General features: G+C 41.4%; 1 pseudogene; it reads right to left on the reverse strand.

Annotated features, from left to right (window-relative positions):
* Positions 1-20,974, reverse strand: part of LOC149246130 (cytochrome P450 709B2-like) — a 111,710-nt pseudogene extending 90,736 nt beyond the window's left edge.
* Positions 20,975-21,397: the final 423 nt, after the last annotated feature.

A 21,397-nucleotide genomic window follows, 5' to 3' on the forward strand; every position in this document is an offset into this window, starting at 1 on the left:
CATTTGAAAAAATCAAAATGGCCTTGACCAAAACACCAGTCCTTACAAGCCAAAAATTTGATAGAGACTTCATAATCTTCTCATTTGCATCAGAACATACTATTGCTGTTGTTTTGCTACAGAAAGATGATCAAGGATGTGAAAAACCCATAGCCTTCTTTAGCAAAGCACTCAGGGATGCACCTCTAAAATACCCAATCATGGAAAAACTAGCTTATGCACTTGTGAAAGCCATCAAATATTTCAGAGTCTACACACTATACTCTCGTATAATAGCTTATGTGCCAAGCACTGTTGTCAAAGATATCCTAACCAAGAAGGGATTGAAGGCAGGAGAGGTAATTGGATTGCTACTATATTAGAATATGACATTGAAATAAAACCTACAAAGCTTATAAAAGGACAGGGATTGGCTAAACTCATGACTGAAACCAATTACCAAGCCCTAGATATTAATGAACTAGATAATGAACAGGGGATGATGACTACACAAATCAGCCAGGCCTTCCTAGAATCACCTTGGTATGTTGATATAGGTTATGTATTATTAAACCTGCAGGCTCCTCCAGGGTTATCCAGAACAAAGAAAAGGTTTATAAAAATGAAAGCTTTAAAGTTTTGTATTTTAGATGGTACTCTCTTTTGGAAAAATCATGAAGGTGTTCTATTAAATTGTCTAATAAAAGATGAAACTGACAAAGTACTCAAAGAATTTCATGCAAGGGACTGTGGTGGACATTTGTATTGGAAATCAACTGCTGATAAAATCCTAAGGGATGGATTTTACTGGCCCACCTTGTTTGCTAATGTCAAAAAGTTTGGTACTACTTGCCATAAATGTCAAATCTTTGAAGGCAAGAGGAAACTTCTGCCTCTGCCCCTTAGACCAATTTCCACTGAAAGACCATTTCAACAATGGGGTTTAGATTTCATTAGGGAAATTCACCCTCCCTCTTCTGGCCAGCACAAGTGGATTTTGACTACCACGGATTACTTCACCAAGTGGATAGTGGCCATCCCTTGTAGACAAGCCAATGATTCAGTGATCATGCAATTCTTAGGAACCAACATCCTGTCTAGATTTGGCTGTCCTGAAAAGATTATAACTGACAATGCTGCAGCTTTCAAACCCAAGAGAATGATCAATTTCTGTCACAAATACCACATTACCTTAGGCCATTCCATAGCCTATTACCCTCAAGGTAATGGTCTAGCTGAGTTATCCAATAAAAGCTTGATCAGTATCATTAAGAAAGTATTGGAAGAAAAAAAGAAAAATTGGCATAAAAAGCTTATAGATGCATTATGGGCAAACAGGTTGAATACCAAGAGATCCATTGGAACTAGTCCTTATCAGCTTGTCTATGGAATGGAGGCTGTATTTCCTTCATCTCTAGGGGTACCTGTAATGAAATTATTGCAAGAAGTCCAAGTACAGCCCAATGACATTCAAAGAAGAATAAATCAGACTATACATTTGCAGCAGACTAGAGAAGAGGTATATCAAAGATCTCAAGTGCTACAAGAAAAACTCAAGAAGATATTTGATAAGAGGACTGAGGCAGAGGATTTTTTCATAGAATACAAAGTTCTAAAATGGGATTCCAGAAGAGAAGATAAAGGAAAACATGGGAAGTTTGACTTCCTATGGAAGGGACCTTTTATTATTCATGCTTCACAGGGAAACAATACCTACTTTTTGAAAAGCCTGGATGGTACAGAAGAAGAAAATGGACTAGTTAATGGTAGAAAACTGAAACATTATTTTGATCCACTTTGTTGATATATCAGGACTCTAACTTGTACATAAGGATGTTTAGTGTCTGCAGTTTATTACAACAATAAGAATGGAAAGGAATGTATAAAAATTTTGAGGAGCAGTCAAGGAACTTTGCCACCTTTTATGTTGCCTCATTTTTAGTTCATTAGAAATTCTAGAGGAAGACTTGGGAGCTGAAAATATAAGAATAAACATTCAGATAAACTATCCAAAACAGAGGTGCAATTATTTGGATCAGCTCATGAGAGATGTGTATATTTTACATGGTCCTCTGTACAGTTTTGTTTACTTACAGCAAAGGAAAATTTCAGAATGTAGCTAGAATTGTACATAAGGCCATCTGACCTATTGTTCTTGATTTTTCACCAGGAAAAGCCATCCCCAAGTGGAGCCAATGTTATGCTCCTATACCAATAGGTGTCATATTTCATGATTGACTGGTTAGAATCCCTAATATGTTCATCCTTTCCTTGCTGCAAAGGTTCCATATTTTGAAAAAAATCAAAAAACTTTAAAAATGTAAAGAGGGTATGCCCGAAAAGAAAGATCAAAGGGAAAAAAGAATGAAATGGTCAAAAAAGAAAAGAAATGAACCCCAAATAAAGAAGACCAAGAAAGTGTGCTAGTCCAAAATGCCACCACTATTCTATTTTTGCAAAGAATCTCATTGTGTGCAGTTGGTTGACTCTTGCCACAGTTGATGAATGGCCAAACAGCTTAATCTTGGCCAGTTCATGTTTGAATTTCTTGTTTTAAAGATAGAAAATAAAATCTGTTCAAACTGTCCAAACTTGGCAGATAGATAGTTAGGTAGAGAAGCAAAGGAGCTCAACCGTTAAACCTGAGCCGTTGGATGTAATAAGGGTAGAGCTAGATAGGATTGTAGCAAAAAGAAAAGAAGTGAATGAGGGTCTTCTAGTTTAAATGCACCCAAGGAAAAAAGAAGAAAAAATGTTAAGTGCTATAGGCTGGGTAGGTAGTTTTGGTGTTGAAAAAGCATGCTTATGATTAATTTTGTTTCTCAAGGATGTTCATCTTGTTGATATCATAAGTACCATGGCAACTGTTTGGTTACAAATCAAGTGAGGCATGTCTAACTTCCCTTCACACTTCTCCCAAAATCACTTACTAACCTCCCCCCAAGGATATTGAGATCTGCTCAAATACTCCTAAATCACTCCATTTCATGAAAAAGCCTGACTAAAATAAAATTCCCACTTTAGGCAAAGAAGCCACATTTCTTGTGTAAAAATCCTTTTGCTCCCTTAGCCTAAGTTGTTGAACTTTATAACTTGGTGCCTATATTTCATAGATTCATTTTAACCATTAACATTACTATATAAATCCCTATTTTCCTCCCCATACCCGTATTATGTATATAAAATAAAAACCCCAAATTCTATTATTCTCACCCCTGCTAACTATAGCAATATGTCATTATATTAACGGAATTATAGGTTCATCAGGAACCATATAATAGCCATCCCCACGCATGGTTTTGGAATCAATTAACCCCACGTTAATTTATTAACAAATCACCCTGCCACCAATCATGTAAAGCCCAAAAAAGCATTAAAACGTTGATTTTATACGTGGGCCCCCGCGCCGTAACCCTCGGCCAGCTGCATCGAGCGTCAACTGTTGGATCCGGGCCCACTCATCGGATGGCCCACGATCATATTATGCGTCCCTCCGCCGCCGATGTTTACTGCCCGGGGAGCCAGCGGTATTACCGCCGTACCTGGGACACGTGGCGCCCTCCCGCCATGCTCGCAGCCCCTCCACACGAAACCGCCTTGGCCGATAAGCGGTGCGGGCTGATACCACATACCGCCTCCCGCTGACCCTGCCCGCTAATATCATCGCCACATCACCTCCACATCAGCATCTGTACCCTGCGTCATGGCAACGAGTCACGTCCTGATGACGTCATCCGACCGAAAAGCACCAAAAAGCCCCGCGAAGCTAATTTTTGTTAAAAAAATCGTAAAAATTGTCATTTTCGCCCATTTTCATTCATTTCTTCTACAAGACTGTTGCATTCAAACTACGTCCAAGCAATTGCAGAAGCTCCAGTCCGCCACCCGACCAAGCAAAGTCCAGCATCCTGCTCCTAAACTCATCAATCAACTTGCAAATTGCACTCGTTCGCCTCCAGAATACAGGTATTTACCCCGTCCCACCTCCCGAATCTGTATTTTCGGTTTTCCTCTGCAAATTATACCTATAGGAGCCAAATTCAAGCTGAAGCAGTCCATAATTGCTATACCAAGACATCCAAAACTGCTCTTTTGCCCTGTTTTCCACAAAAATTCAACCTCCAGTTTAAAAGACACAGAGAACTGAACATGGAAGCCCCTGTGGCCCTCAATGTAGTGCCCTTCAATGCACCTCATACAGACCAGAATCATCTACCCTTGGCCGATAGAGATTTCCAAATAAAAGACCCATCTGGTTGCCAAAATAATCTTCATACTTTCTGCCTAATCAGAAATAGTCATCTGAACAACTATGATATCTATGGAATATGGGAATCCAATCTCCCCAGGTATTACCTTCCCTCAGTCAATGTGTTCCCAGATATTATTCGCCACTGCTATGCCAACTATGGACTTGTCAGTAAAGCAGTTATGACCCCATCACAAACTGTTCTCTTTTACATAACTGCTGAATCTATCAATGAGATGCTACAATTTCATCCAGTTCAGCCTCTTTCTCTTCTTTCCCTGGGATTTTTGCTTGAACAAGGCTCTCAACTGTCCAGTGCAGAAATAACTCGAATTGCTAAGTTATTCATGAAACCAGATTTCCAGCCCCAAGGCCCACCTCCTTATTTACATGTCTGGTTCAATGAGACTGGAAGAATTATTCTTGACATGATATTAGTGATTTTGGGATTTAGGTCCAGTGAATATGTGGATGAGATTGTCCTGGTTCTGTTATCCACCTTTACTCTAGGACAACCCCCTGCTATTAAGTATGACTATGCCTCTTTCATTGCTGACAAAATCCATGCTCAATTTATGAATTTGGAAAGAGAAGGAGTGTTTAAATACACTACTTTCATATACTATCTACTGTTGTATTATCACCCAGACAACTTTTTATTTCCCATTAGGAAATTTGATTCCAAAGGAGAGAGGAGGTCTGTAATCTTTTGGACCTCGGTCTTCCACAAAATTGGTGAATCCCCTTATACCTACTGTGAATTCATTGACGGGTTTATACATCCAGCCACCACTCTATTGGTAGGAACTCCTCCTCCTAGGCTCTCTAGTGACATAAAGAAGATTTTACAGCTCTCCAAAAACTACAGGATAGGTGACTGGTACTTCTACCAGGATCACACTGAAAACAGGATATATGGTTGTGAATTGTGCCCTTATAAGCTGCCCAAATATGTGCCTATGAGACTGTTTGCGCTGGAGTATTTCAGGCAACTTATCAATGCAGATTTAACCCACTTCTGCAATGTAAAAAAAAGGCTCAGCCGAGAATAAAAAATTAGTTAGGCCCTTTTATCATTAACAAGAGGGAAGCATGGGAAGATGCTGATAAGATATTAGGGGAAGACCTTAAATTGAAGAAAAGCTTCTAGTGGGTACCATATGACCCAAATAACTTTATAAGTGACAAAAAAGTAAGAAACTGGCTGTCAACTTACACACATCATAGGATCCCTGAAGTAGAGAAATTTGCTAATCAGGAGGAGTGGGTAGAGGGTACATTAATAGAAGAACTCAGTGAGCAAGAAAAGATGGAACAAGCTATGAATGATTTAGAAAAAACCCTTGACCTGGTCTCTTTTGGACAGGTATCTTTCAAGCTGCCTCAGCAAACTGGAGTGGGCACATCTTCTGCTGGGACTTCACATCAACCTATACAAGAAACCAACATACCAGTTTCAGGCTATTCTAAGGGCAAGGAAGTAGTAGGCACATAGCAGCAAGCCATGACTGATCAGCAGGGGAAAATTCCTCTAGTCCAGACCAAAGCAGCAGAGATTCCCGCAAGAAAAGAGACAGAGAAGAGACCACACTCATTAGTGGACCTACAGAATAGCCGGGTGCAAAAAGGCAAAGATTGGATCCTCTATCTGAAGAGGAAATCATTGAAGAAACAATAGAAAGTTTAAGAGGTGAGAGGGTTACCCAGCAGACTTCCCCAGTGGTGGACACATCAAACAACTCACACAGGCAGCATAGTGTGGAAGTTTCATCCGCTAGACCACCAAGTAAGCAGATCTATGATGTCAAAAGAACATTCATAGAGATAAAGGCTAGAAATGATCCACTGAGGCTGCAAATTTATGACCAATATCTTAAGATGGCCCCCAAAAAACAGCAAAGATTAATGCCAGCATATGACATCAAAGGAGGCAAAATGATCATGAGCTATTTCAAGCAAAAGGTGCAGCAACCGCAATCGGCAACTGATTATATCAGGACAAATCTGGAAGTCTTGGCCAAGGACATTCATCCAATAGACCAGATTGAGCTACACAAACAGATTGGAGAGATGTTGTATTCCACGCTAGCTGATAAAGTAATGTTGGCTCATAAATTGCAAAATTCCTTAAATAATACCTTAGCTCAGTTGGATTTAGAGAAAGCTTCTTCTCTAGCAAAGGACAACAGGATAAAATCCTTGGAATATATTATCATTGAATTGGGACATGATCCCAAAGATTCCAAAGGCATAAAAGAACTAATGAGGAAAAAGGAAGAGGACATTGCTGCCCTCAGAAAAGAGCTCAAAATGCCTCCTTCTATGCATCCACAGACATCAGATGTTGTACAGCAGAAGTTCGAAGAGGACATGATGGACCTGTTCATGAGGTTGAATAAGAGATTGTGTGAGACAGAGCAAGCATTGGAGAAAGCACTACAAGAAAAGCAGGGAGAGTCGACTTCCCAACCACCTGAAGTAGCTCCAACAATCACAACTACCCCTTCCACAGTTATAACAGTAGTACCTCCCACTGTCCTGACATCAACAACACAAATCATCACAGGAGCAACATCAATAGCACCAGGCAGGAGTACAACTATGACTACAGAGAAATTAATAAAGGCCATGGAGGAATTGAAACTCCAAGTGTTAGAGTTGAAGAAAGTCAAAGAAAAAATGGCAAAAGTAGAGCAAAGATATGATAAATCCAAGATGAATGTGGCAGAGAAAACAAGGGAGGTCAAAGCATTGGAAAACAAGGTAAGAGCCTTAGAAAAGGATCTCTCTCTACATAAGCCTCTGGCAGAAATCAGAGGAATTTTGTGGACCAACATCATTCAATCCCTTAGTGGTATGTGGAGGTCTATTCAAACCATCTATGAACAGATTTATTTGATAAAAGTAGCCCAAGTGGAGATTCAGAAAACCAAAGCCTTATTGGGACAAATTCCTAGGCAAGCTAATAGGCTAATACATTTTTTGAATACCAAGACGAGTGAAGAACTGGAAGCACTAGATATTAGAGACAGAACAGGTACCATTTTGGACATCAAGAGAGTTATAACCATGAGAACTCTAATGCAAAACTTGGATAGAAGATGCCAAGACATGCAAGTAGAAATTGATTCTTTCACAGACAAATTTACAGTCCTGCATCAAAAAGGTTTGCCAAGTCCTTTGGGGGTTAATGATCGTCTGATGAAGCACAAGGACTGTGTACATAAATTAAATACATATGTTGTCAATCAAGCTAATGCATATTCAAGTATTTCAGTAGAAAAAGCACTTCCATCTGGCCATTCCCTTTATGATATCATAGAAAATGTATTCTACATAGAACATGAGGTGAAGCATCTATTCACCATCCCTCCTGACTTCTTCAGGTACACAGAGACTGACGAGACTTTAAGGAAGCTGCAGAGACATAAAATACCAGGGCCAAAGTGGTGGAAAAACATGTTAGAGATCCTGTAAATTTATCTTTGGTCAATGCAAAATTTTGGACTATCTACTATAACGCAGAACAACAATAAATCGCAGTCACGCGAGTCAAAGCACATCACTTCAGAGTTAAAGGAAGTCTGGCCTAGGTAGAATAATGAGCACAAAGGATCAGTAGAAGATATTTGGGAACCATCTTACAGCACCTACCTCCAGTACTTCTCATAAAGACAGAACAACCAGCGTAGCATGAATTTATTGCATCTATTTATTGTCTCCCTGTTTTCGAGACTGTCTATCTCTATCTATGTAAAAGAACCATTAATTGTCAGCATATATTATTTCTATTAGATATTTTGTATGATATCTTAACATTTTTTGTATAAATATCCCCCCAGACGAGGTATTAGGGTTGGTTGGTTGATTGGGATGCATTCTCAGACTTTGGTGTAAATATGAAGTTTTGGAATAAAACGCTGTTGGAACCATTTTTTTCTGGCTTACTAAATGAGGAATTGCTGCTGAGGAATATGTCACAGAATTCTTGAATCATCTTATGGATCAATAAGTCTCTTCTAACTCGTGTTTTATAGTTTCTGTGTTTACTATATCATATATGTTTCATGATCTAAATAACAGAGGAAAAGAATAGCTCAGAATTTGCTTATTTGCACTATGTGTTCAGTCTTGGCTATTATTAATGTTTTCTTCAGAATTAGCATAAACAGAGAATTCTTAATTGCTCTTGTTTCCCCTAGTTCTTACATCTTGAATATTAGCTAAGGAATTCTTAACTGCTCCTTAACAGTAATCATCCATTTTCCCTCTGTTAACATGATGAAAGATTCTTAATTGCCCTTCACCCATTGACTCCATTCCATCTAATTCCAACCTATAAATCGTTCCATATTTGAGTACCTTTTTCTGTAATAAATCCTTTGGTGAGAAAACCTAACCCAGCAAGCCATCCCTCTTTGACTCCATCATGCCCAATGGACTGAGACTCTTCGGTTCTACCTCACTGTTCTGTTGAAACTCCATTCCTCCAACCAAACTCAAAACAAAACCTTTGTACTTCATAACTAGCCTAATATACCTCAAAACAAAGCTAAATCATAAAGAGAGAGCCCTCTTGGGATGTAGATTGGCTAGAATCTGTATCTAAAACATTGGTTTGTGGTTACCTTGGCCGTATTCCCTTTCTTATAACTTTTGGGAACAACCTAAGTGATAACAGGTATCATATTGAAAGGAACATGTAATAATATAAGAGCCCATCGAACCTTTGGATGCTTTAAATGCCACACCAAAAGCAATGAACTGAAACCATGCAACCATTGCCGAAAGAGGATGTTGCTTAGTAGCGACTGTAATATTTGACAAGAACAAAACATAAACACTAGTAGCCATTCAAACTCTCGGAGCATGAAAAAAATTCTATAACTTATGACAAAGCTAGTTAGAAGAAATGACTATAAGGTTATGTGGATTATCAACTAAGGGAATCATGGAACCACCAGGGGGTTAGAAGAGTCTCTTAAGGTAGAATTAGAGACCACATAACCTTCCACCCTCACCAAATGAGCATTGATATTGTCCAAAAAATACCATAGATTACGGAGAATTCATTTCATATGCTCCTCACCAACAAAAAGTTTATAATCATCCACCTATTTATCTCTTAAGACCTGATCCAAACTTATACATGAACACAAAAAATTATAGACATAAACATAAACACAAAGATGCAACATGAATAAATATTCTTCCATTAATATTAAAAGAAATGAAAGATGCTTACATACAGAATGGAAATAAACTAGCTTGGGCAATGGTAGATTATCTCTGAGAAGAGATGTGGCGGCTACATGCCTCTGAACTATGTTACAATGGGGCTCAAGAGCCCTTTTATTATTTAACAACAAATGGAAAACCTAAACAACCAAAATCCTTACCTTAGGAGATGGAATGCCAAGAGTTTGTGAGCCCCATTGGGGTTGGTTAGGTAGCCAACTTCCTCGGGTTGTAACATGGTCATATTATCTTCGTTTGATGCATACGACACTTTGTACAAATATCTCTCTGAGTAATATAGGATTTGTGACAATACCTTACTTATGGCTACAAGCCTAAATCAGACCTCAAAAAAACGTCGTTTAGGGGGTCAAAACAACTCTAGAAATTCAAGACCCAAAAAATTGCTAAAAATAGTAAATGCTACCATAATCAAGGAAACTGATGAAGCCAACATGAGGTCTATCTGGAATAGGCCAGTGGCCACCAATATCCACCTAGATCATTCCTCCCCCCTTAGGAAGAAATGGTCTCCATTGCATGCAGAGCCTCCATGAGGTGAGGAAATTTCTATTGAACCTGGTCCATGGTGAGCTACTTGCCCTAGTGAAGGAGTTTGCCTGTTTTGACAATCCGCTATAGTTGGATCCTCTACTGGCGAGTGTTCTTTATATGTGTGTCCATGATCTTATCAGTTGTGGCTTGTTTGACACAACTTTTGTTGAACTCTATTGGTGTCATCTCCTCAGCAATGTTAGGTGTTTCCAAGAATGGGGGAAAGTATGGCCACAACTAGTCCACATTGAATACTGGGTGTAGGCCAAGGAATGTTAGAATGATAAGTTCAAAGGAATTGTCTCCTACAACCTTAGTGATGGTGTAAGGCCCATATCAGAGCAGGCGAAGCTAGTGGCGAGGTCCAATGAGGCACTCCTTTTGTAAATGTAACCAAACTTTGTCACCCACCTGGAACTTGTGTGGTACTCGATGTTGATCATGACGTTTCTTGTACTTAACATTCACTCTGTCCAATATGTCATGGACCTACTGGCAGATGTTCTTAATTCTCTAAATGAAGTTTTTAGCCCTATTAGCTTCAGACTGGACATGAGTTGAATCTGCCTGAGTAGCTGCAAATGGTATTGTTGTATCTCTGAGATAATAATGGTTAGCTATTAGGCCAGAGAATCTAAGAAAAATGTTTTGGAGGTTTTGTTTTAATTTGGGAGACCAATGGATGAAACAGATATAGAACTGATGTGCCTAACCTCTTGAGTAATATCAATATCTTAGCAGAGGGCTTCTATAAATATTTACACAGTGAAATAACTTTTAAGATGATGAGTAGAAACAAAAAAGTAATATGATTGCCATAGTTTTCAAATTGAAAGCTAAATAATAATAAGTATGAAAACCTTTCAACTATGTTTAAAGGTTTGAGAAAATACACATGAGCTTACAAACGATGTTGATGATTTATTAATTTTGAGGGAATTAATTAAAAAAATAGTCCATTAATTCATTCTCTTTATAGATTATCACTTCAGAAAGCTTATAGGAATAGATTGAAATACAATTATTCCTACCTAATTATCTCTGCAAGACACAAGTATATGAAGAAAAAACATAATTTTTGGGTAGCAGAAGCCCCACAGAACGAGTATGGGGTGAAAAGCCCAGAATTTTGGGTAATATTAGGGTAAAAGACTCCGTGGAAAGCACGGAGCACGAGCTATAGTAGGTTGAGTCAAAGGGTAGTCCACCCGAAAATAATGTAAAGAAATAGTAATAGAGTCGGCCCGTGGTGGGATCATGAGCCAAGGAAAAGTATAAATAGAGTGAGGCTCTATGAGGGAAAGGAAAAAAAAATTGGTTTTTGGCCCGAATATGTAATGGGTGAATAGTCTGAGAGCAGTTGTAAGTCCAAGTCAAGGGAGTAGGGTAGAAGGTAGAGGCCCTGCAGCTGTGTGCGTAGAGGCTTGGAAAGTCTGCAGTTGTGTGTGCGGACCCTTGCAGCTGAGTGCGTAGGGTGGATTTGGATGTATTGTTGAAGATTGATAATAAAGATAAGTTTCTTCTGAATTCTGTGTTGATTGCGACTTTACTCTTTTATGATAAATGAACTATTATGATTTCTGCATTTGCTACGGTTGAATACATGTGAACTGGGTTAATCTTGATGCGTGAAGTAACCAAAAGTAATAAATGTTTGCTTAAAGACCATTTTAACTAGATCAAACCAATAATAAGTGATTCAATCTGTAATAAGCACGATAAGGGTATTCTGATCTGCGCGGATCTGGCGTAGCGTGAGGCTACAAAACAACGCGTGAGCCCCAACCCACATCCAAGACATCCCCAGGGTGCAGAAACCTGGTTCCAGCACCCTCCCTTACTACCTCGGGTGAGACCTCAGTCCGCGCTTCGCGGGCTGTTGCCGAAAGGGCCGTAGCTGTGGGATTTGTTTGGCTAAATAATTCTTCCAAACCTGGGTCAAGCCCATATAAGCCAACAAATGGTTCCATTGCCGGGACCGGGATCTACTTAAGGGGTGTCTAATGTGGGAACACTGTAATCCTACAAAGAAAGAGCTCGAAGATTGGTGGGATCTAAAGCTCAATGAGTTCGCAGTTCAGGAAAATAGGAACTCACGGATATCAGAGGAACAATGGTTGGATCACTATATCCTCACGGACATACATGAGATCTTCTTCATAACATTCTCGATAGAATTATATGAGTGGATCGAAAAGTTAGCTGATAATGTGGGAAGGTGTAGATTAGACCAGCCGATAGTGTGGACCCCAGAACTGGTGCATAGACTAGAAGCCACTGAAGACAAAGTCATGCGCTGTTGATCATTGGGTAGATCGAATCATTGGAGGATTTATCACTAAATTCACAATAGATACCACTGTAAGCTACAACGAAGCAGAAAGAAAAATTCTCCAAGGACCGTGGGGTCAATACATCAAGTCATTAAACACTTGGATTAAGATGTTGTTGTGTGAAATAGATTCTGCGCATACATTAATGTCTAGGGTAATGCGAAGTGGAAGAGCTTACTGAGGAATGGGAGGAGCAGGGAACAATCCTCTGATTTCTATCTCGTGGGAAAGTGAGGAAGATCTCGCTAGGTTCTTGCCCAAAAGTGCAGTCCGGTTGATTACAGAATGCCTTCCGCTGATACCACCTCCATCTATGCCATCACCCCCATCACCCACGTCACGTCCACCCACACCACCTCAACCCTCACCACCTCTTCCACCACCTCCTAGAACAGGGATGGCAGCTGTAGTCAAGTTACTGACCTTTCAAGGTATAGGGAATGAAGATCCAAGCCAGTTCTGGTTTGTGATAAACTCCGTATGGGATGCGCAAGGTATAATGGATGAAATATCAAAAAGGCTATGCTAGTCAGTGCACTCCAGGACCTTGTGCTGACATGGTACATAAAACACTCAACCGACCATTCGAATGAAGGACTAGCAGCTATACAGGATATGCTTAATAAGGAGTTTGGCTGACCAAAGTCTGAGAACCAATCGATCATTGGGTTCAAGGAAATAGCAATGCTGCCTGGTGAAACCCCGTGGGATCTGGACCAAAGATTAAAGAGTACTATTCGTGAAGCTAATATGACGTTGACTGACAGACAACATTGCACATGGTTTGTGGCATCGTTAACACCCCATATAAGGATGGCTCTATCACAACAGAAGATCTCAACTCAGGCTGAGGCACTAGATACAACTATGAGGTTAAATGCGACCTTGATTCCGGACCCAGGGTTGGGAGTTCAACAACTCCATGCGCAACTTCAGAACTTAAGTTTGGAAGTACAAAGCTTGAAGAAAGGAAGAATGCCTCAATCAGGGGTACAACCAGAGGCACAATGTATTAAATGTAAAAGCCACGCACATGACAAAGACCATTGCTCGATCTTCGCGAACTATCTGGCGGGAGGAGGCTTAGTGCCATTAAAAGTGTAAGTCCAGACAAGACAAAATGCCATGCCTGCGCTCTAGTGCGCGATTTGCCAGGTGGGAGGGAAACATGTAACAGATAACTGCCATCTATTACAGAATTATACCCAGACCTCACAATAGTTATATTGCAATTTTTGTCGATCAGTAGGACACGATGAGCGAACATGTCGAAGTTACGACTTAATGATGGAATAGACCCCAGCCTACAGGGTACAAGCTGAAACACGGGGAGGATTTCAAGGACGAGGTCGGGGAAGAGGATGGGGACCCAACCAAGGTCGCAGATAGATAACTTGTTATAATTGTGGTGAACAAGGACACTATGCTCGTGAGTGCACTAACCCAACTAGGATCTCATGTCCTTATTGCGAACAGTTCAATCACGAATTGGTAGATTGTCCAACCTTGCTTGCCCAATTAAACGAGAAAGGGGTGCTTCAACCTCTGCCAACCCAGAATGTCCAGATGATGTGTGCGGAACCCCGTGAAGAGGACACTAGTATAAATATGGTGCGAAGGAACGACGCAACGGAAGGAGGGAACATAGGAGGGGAGCGAGGCGACCCACCTATGGGGAATCGTACTATTGAACTAAAGCAAGGAATGACAAGTCCAAACGAAGATCAGCTGAGCTTTGCGAAAGACCTACCTCAGGTGAGAAGGACCAAAAAGAAGCCAAAATGGACCCATACATGATCACCTCCTTTCTTGACGCATGCATGAAATTGCTGCGGAATTAGAAGGTTGTCCAAGGGCTACAGGAGTTGATTACCAAGAGTGTCGAATTCAGTGAACCCCAGGTGGTTCGGAGGATAGGACGACATGCTCTATGCACTGGACGAGAAATGAGAATGATGGCACAAATAGGAGATTATGAGATGGATCAAGTCATCTTGGATTTAGGCTCGGATGAAAATATACTACCTAAGCAAACTTGGGAGAGTATAGGCAAGCCCGTATTGCAATGGTCCCTGATTCAACTACGAATGGCTAACCAGCAAAAAATCTTACCAATGGGCTGATTACAAGGGGTGACGGTGGATATCGATGGTGTAACGACCCAAACCGACTTTGAAGTCATAGAGCTTATCGATGATAGCAATCCTTACCCTACTTTGCTCAGGATTGATTGGGCCACTGACATGAAAGGAATAATCAACTTGAAAAGGTGCACGATGACTTTTGAAAAGAAGTCACTTCACGTAGTACTTTCGCTGGACCCAACGGAAGTGGAGCACTACAAAGAACCCATCTGCGATGACAGTTATCTGTAATAAGGTGACTCAATCGGCACGATGTGAAGAAAGACACCACCCGAAAGAGCAGGACGCGACCACTGAAGACCAGCTCACATGTGTAGTACAAGAACTACCTAGTGCGTCAGCAGACAGGGCATGCGCACCGATAGAAGGATCGTGGAAGCTCAGATAAACGAGAAAGTTTCGACTTCGAATTAGAAGATACGTGTGGTGGTTAAGTTGGCACAAAACGATAGCATGAAGAATACAGGTGTATGGCGAATGACCGACACCTCAAATAGACCAGAGTGGACCACAAGATCATCAGGCTAGAGGGAACCTCCCCCATACAGCCCAATCAACCACTATAGGCATAGCTTCTCCCACCAGAGATGGCATCCGTGACATGGTTCAGCAATTGTGGGCTGCCATTCAGCGTGCAAAATGACGACTTGATGAGTTGGAACAAACTGAGGCCCGAATCCATGACCAGTATGAAGTTGGACAAAGCCATTGAGAAACTTCAATTAGAAGTGGCCGCCCTAGATGACGAAAAGGAATGGCCCAAGGAAACCAACATGGTTGGCTTTCCTACCTTGATATGGCTGCACCAGAAGCCACAGGGGCGCGCACACCATAATTTCATGATAGAAGCAGGAGGACATCTAGGGTGCTTGCGAACCAGGTCAGTGAGGAACTGGGGGACCCGCGGGAAGGGTTCGCCCTTCTGACTATCCGTTGAGGGTTCAGTCCCAGCACCCCAAGCAGTTGGAAGAGGGTGCATGACTATAAAACAGGCTGCTATACAATGGTGCAATATGACCACCACCCCCCTATAGAAACCGCATCTGCGACCTTGGGGATTCGCGGTTGCAAAGGAAAGATGGAAAGTGACTGTTGAAGATATTGGTCATGATATGATGGCGCATTTAAAGCACCATGAAGCACGCTACGGGCCAGTAAGGCAAAAGCATAACCACCCAAGTCACATTTATGAGCTACTACAAAAACAAGCCGCCAATTTCTAAGTTCAATCGATATATAAATAAAGTCAAGGTCACACCACCACGTCGTACTGTCCGGAAAGAGAATCGGTTTGTATTGCCTACATCATGAGCACCGAGGAAGTTGAAAATAGTTCATGGTTTCAGGAAGTGCCACGGCATTACAAAGATGTCATCTTGAAAGCTCAAAGGCCTACCACCGATAGTCCACAACCATAGTCACCACAAGAAGCAGAACACTCTAAATCCCCATGGATGCTGAAGACCAAGAAGAAACCTCCACTCCCAGAATTAGTTCGCCGGTTGCCACGACACCTATAGGTTGGCAAGTCCACAATGAAGGAAAAAGGTAAAACTGTTATCATCGATAGCGAGGAAGAAATAGAAGAGTCTCCCACGAGGGTTGAAGAGGACATCCCTGAGGAAGACCCTGAATAGCCAGTGTGACGACCCAAGTATATGCCTCCAAGCAAGGGGATGAACAAGGTACCCACAAACCTGGATGAATTCAACAGTATAATCACTACCCCCTCTCTCCCGAAAGACGTCCTAGTAGAAAACTTAGTGGTTGTCCATGTTGCAATGATGAAATTCGATGATTGCGCCTTGCAGATCAAACAAAATTTCCCCATCTAGCGACAGATGCCTTAATGGACCACACGATAAAAGGCATGGTGACAACTCTACAGCCAAAGGAGTGGCTGCGAATGGTGGACGAAGCTGGATTACTTTGTCTCCTAGAAATTCCGCACTTTATCTAGCCCCCTATTACTATGTTAGTCATCAAGCAGTTGCTCTGTCTAGTGCACAAAGATACACTATGGGTCAGTAAACCCGTCTGTATCACAGTAGAACTTGTTCATCGGGTCTCGCATCTACCCTGTGCTGGGCGAAACCCTCAGGAAATTACAGCCAAAAGTAACGATGTAGGCATGATAGAACAACTAAATAAGATGTATAATCTCGCCAAGGGAACACGAGCGTACATCATTGACAGTATCTCCGACAACGCAGTTCGGGTAGCCACTCAGTTGCTGGTAGGAAAAGTAATGAGGAAATGTCGGAGCTCTGAGGTCTCTACCATAGTTATCGCACTGGCTGAAGAATGTGCCACTGGTGTATGATTCAATTGGTCACAGTTTCTTTGTGAAGAATTTCTAGCCAATTGTCGTGAAGTCCAGGAAGAAGGCAAGCCGTTCTATTATGCGTGGCTGCTACTGTCCCTCATGCTAGTCACTACTGAGTTGCCTGAAGACAGCTAGTTTCCTGTTTTAACCCCAGAATGGCTGGAAGCCGTGCAGTATGCGTCCCTCTGGGTGACCAAGGATGCAAGCAGAATTCAAGGGATTAAGATCTTTTGGGTATTGATGGACACAAATGTGCGTTAGTGGATCAATGCATTACCACACTTAACAAATGAAGTTTATGAGAGTATGAATCACATTGCAGAATTCAAAGCAGATATGCATCACGTCTACATCCGGGTGCAGAAGGACCCAACATAGACATGGACCCCTCTCCCGTTTATTGTCATTAATGACGTTGTTCACAAGATTGTCGAGGCTTGGCCTACGGCTTGGCGAGGACCCATGGCAGTGTGAGAGGAAAAAAATTGCAGCAACAGACAAAACAGTACCAGGCGCACAGACACCAACAAAGGACAAAGGCACATAGAAGGAAATCGCTCAGCTGGCTGCAACAAGTACCCCACTAAAGCGCTCAGCCACACTAGAGTGACTGAAGGCACGAGAGAAAGTAAAAGAATCTAAGATCGACAGTGAAGTTACCATCCTAACGGAGGGCAATCTAAATGATATCGAAAATATCGTTCGCGAACCTACTCGGGAGGCGGTCGATGAGGCTATGTCGGAACAACACATTGTGTTGGGGGAGCTCTAGACACAGTTACACGAATTGGAATCAAGAATTGCACAGGTAGGCCCTAGTGTTTCTATAGAAGCCTTCGGTATGACAGCTACAGAACCATTGCTCAGAACCCAGGTTGCTGAGTCTACTCCAATCCCAGCAGGCGCGTTGGTCACCAACCAACCAGAAGAACGAGCAATACTAGAATGCCTTACTGGATTGGGACTGAGCGTGGCTGCACTCCTATGCGATAGTTTGCAACAACTCCATGATAGCACCACAATCGAACTTTGCGCAAGGGCTGGCCACATCGACCAGATACTCCAAGAGCAGAAATTAATATTGGACAGCTACAACTCCAATGCGATGAAGCAGTCACACAAAAACAACAGATGGAAAAGGTAGTAGTGGAAGCCTGTTTGAGTGCTCAGGCGTTAGATATTACAGGGGACTTACCTGTTGACGCATGGATTCATATGTTGGCTACGGAGTTCTGAAGGACAAAAGAGGAGGCCGCACAACTACAGCTCGAATTCAGCGTGTAGATCACCAAGTTGAAATTGCAAGTCCCACCACCAATGCCCCCAGAGGTCGTAGTACAATGCAAGAACATTATTGATATGGGGCGCGTGATGCTTGCACGGTCACTCGAAGAATGTACCGAGTTGCTAACTCAGTCGATTGATATGCTCACTGTCCTTCAGGAAGATCCCACACTTCGCAGGTTGGAAGCAGAGGCCTGGGAACTTCAGCACGGCTATGATCAGCTTCGGGGAACCACGTAGACCGTTGCTATCCTGCAACGGTTGGCTAAGATGAGGGAGGTGTAGGACATGAAAATCCAAGCCGAAGCCATGAGACAGAAGGAAGCCATGGTGAAAGCTCGTATCCAGCCATGGTTGGACGAGGCATTTGCAGTTTCAACCACCATAGAGCATAAGGTAGCACACATGAAGGTCGAATGTGTTAGGATGGAGACAACCAAGATAGGGGCAGAAATATCGGCACCACAGGTGGAACCGATGCAGCATATGACGAAAGAATTTGCTATTAGTACCAGCGATGCACTAAAGTTGTTGACCGACCTCCCACAAAGATGGACGCACTAGCTCAGTGATTCAGGACGAGTCACGATGATTGTGTTGGGGGACTATTGGGTAGCAAAAGCCCCGCGGAATGAGTATGGGGTGCGAAGCTCGAAATTTTGGGTAGTATTAGGGTAAAAGACTCCGCAGAAAGTGCGGAGCACGAGCTATAGTAGGTTGAGCCAAAGGGTAGTCCGCCTGAAAATAATGTAAAGAAATAGTAATAGAGTTAGCTCGCAATGGGATCGCGGGCCAAGGAAAAGTATAAATAGAGCGAGGCTCTATGAGGGAAAGGCAGAAAAATTTTGGTTTTTGGCCCGAATATGTAATGGGTGAATAGTTTGAGAGCAATTGTAAGTCTGAGTCAAGGGAGTAGGGGAGAAGGTAGAGGCTCTGCAGCTGTGTGCGCAGAGGCCTGGAAAGTCCGCATCTATGTGCACAGACCCTTGCAGCTGAGTGCGCAGGGTGGATCTGGATGTATTGTTGAAGATTGATAATAAAGATAAGTTTCTTCTAAATTCTGTGTTGATTACGACTTTACTCTTTTATGATAAATGAACTATTAGGATTTCTGCATTTGCTACGATTGAATACATGTGAACTGGGTTAATCTTAATGCATGAAGTAACCAAAAGTAATAAATGTTTGCTTAAACACCATTTTAACTAGATCAAACCAGTAATAAGTGATTCAATCTGTAATAAGCACGATAAGGGTATTCCGATCGACGTGGATCTAGCGTAGCGCAAGGTTGCAAAACAACACGCGAGCCCCAACCCTCATCCAAGACATCCCCAGGGTGTGGAAACCTGGTTCCAGCACCCTCCCTTGCTACCTCGGGTGAGACGTTAGTCCGCGCTTCGCGTGCTGTTGCTGAAAGGGCCGACAGCTGCGGGATTTCTTTGGCTAAATAATTCTTCCGAACCTGGGTCAAGCCCATATAAGCCAACAATAATGAATGACATTGGAAAAACTTACAAGAAACACAAATTGTGTAAAACATAATTTAGAACCCTTTGCTTTATATTAATGATCCAGAAAGATTAATTACATAAGATGTCTAGAAATGCTTCTTCAAGGGTGCAACCTTGAATAACTCATGAAGAGAGTTATTTATACAATAGTAGGACGAAAATATCCTGAATTGCTTTTACAAAAATAGATTATTTACACAATAAAAAATGAAACTGTCTAATGATCTGGCACTACTTTTGTGCTGTGTTGTTTGATGACTATTACTGAAAAAGTTGAAGAGTGGTTGGAGCTAGTTGACTGTTCCCTCAAAAACTGAATGTTGTTCAATTATCTTTTATCAAGTAAATCTGTTAATTCTTCCCAGCGTTTGTTATTTGGGATATAAATCTTTGTTACCATCTTGTAGATTTCATCCATCTTAGTGTATTTAGTAAACGTGGGTTTTACCAAAAATATATGCTTGATTTCATCTAGGATGAAGAAAGAATCCCTGAGTGTTTTTACTATGAGAGCTGGTGTTGCTGATCCTTTGATATTGGCTACTGAAGCTACATGGGTGCCCACCTTTGTTAACTTCTTGAAATAATCCTCAATTGGCATCAATTTATCATTAATAACCATTATAGAAGGTAAGCCTTTGTTGACCAAAGGTTCAATCTTGTTGAAAAATCTCTGAACTATGTTGTTAACATTGCTGCACTTTTCTTGTAGCTGAAGGGTGAGATTTTTCTTAGTGATAATCTTCTTTACCTCTAATATTTTTTTCAGTTCTGTCACTTATTCTTAACTCCTCAAGCTCATAGTCATCCTTGGAATTCAGAAATTTCATTATATGAGAGGTAGTCTCTGGCATATCCTCCAGCTGTCTAGTTGTGGATTCCACTGCTTCCTGAGCGTTTTCCTAGAGATCTTTCTGATTGACTATTATCTTAATGGAGGGCCAAATCTCCTTGATTGCCTCTGTGATTTCTTCCCATAGGATTTCTTTTGCTAAAACCAACTTGTTTCCTATGGAGGAATCTATGATTTCTTTCTTCAACACTTCCACTTGGCCTTTGAGTCTGTTTGTTTCAGTTGTGTGTGAACTATCTGATATAGACTTCATAAGCCGTAATTCTTTGAGTTCATCCTTTAGTTTATTGATTTCTCCTGTCTGAATAGACAGGTTCTAAACAACTTCAGTAAGTTGTTTAGCTCCTTCTGTACCTGTCGCTGATGCAGTGGCTGTAGTAGAAACTCTGGTGATGGGAACTGCTGTAAGAGAAATCACATCCACTGAAGTTTGAATGTTCTTGATAGCTTCCTCCTTCTCCTTAACCAATTTTCTCTTCCAACTCATTGATTCTTCCATAGATGAATCTTCGTAGGTTTTTATTTATTTATTCTAAAGATTAACTTTCGAGCAAGGTGGGATTGTCGTATGGGGGGGTTGAAAGTTGAAACTAGGAATTTAGGATAAACTTCTGTGAAATTTTGCTTTGAGATGACTCTGAATTGTGTTTTGAATATCAAGGGACGTCACCTTTCAAGCATTACACTTCAAGCTCACAACGTTTGGGAACCAATTGGAGGTTCAATTTGGACATTTACTTGTTTAGAGTTCAAGAGTCGAAGATTTTTATTTGTTTCCTAGAGTCACAATCTACATATACTTTCATGAAATGAGGACGCATTTTGGAAATGGTTGTGATCTTTTGATCTAGTAAAATTTCATTGGTCAGTTGTCTTTATCTCTGTTCAAGGAGGCTTGCAGAGGCACATATCACTTATCAAT

This window comes from Pinus tabuliformis, chromosome 7 (genome assembly GCF_031772625.1).
Source record: "Pinus tabuliformis cultivar Carrire ecotype Pingquan chromosome 7, CPIR1, whole genome shotgun sequence".
Lineage (NCBI taxonomy): Eukaryota > Viridiplantae > Streptophyta > Pinopsida > Pinales > Pinaceae > Pinus > Pinus tabuliformis.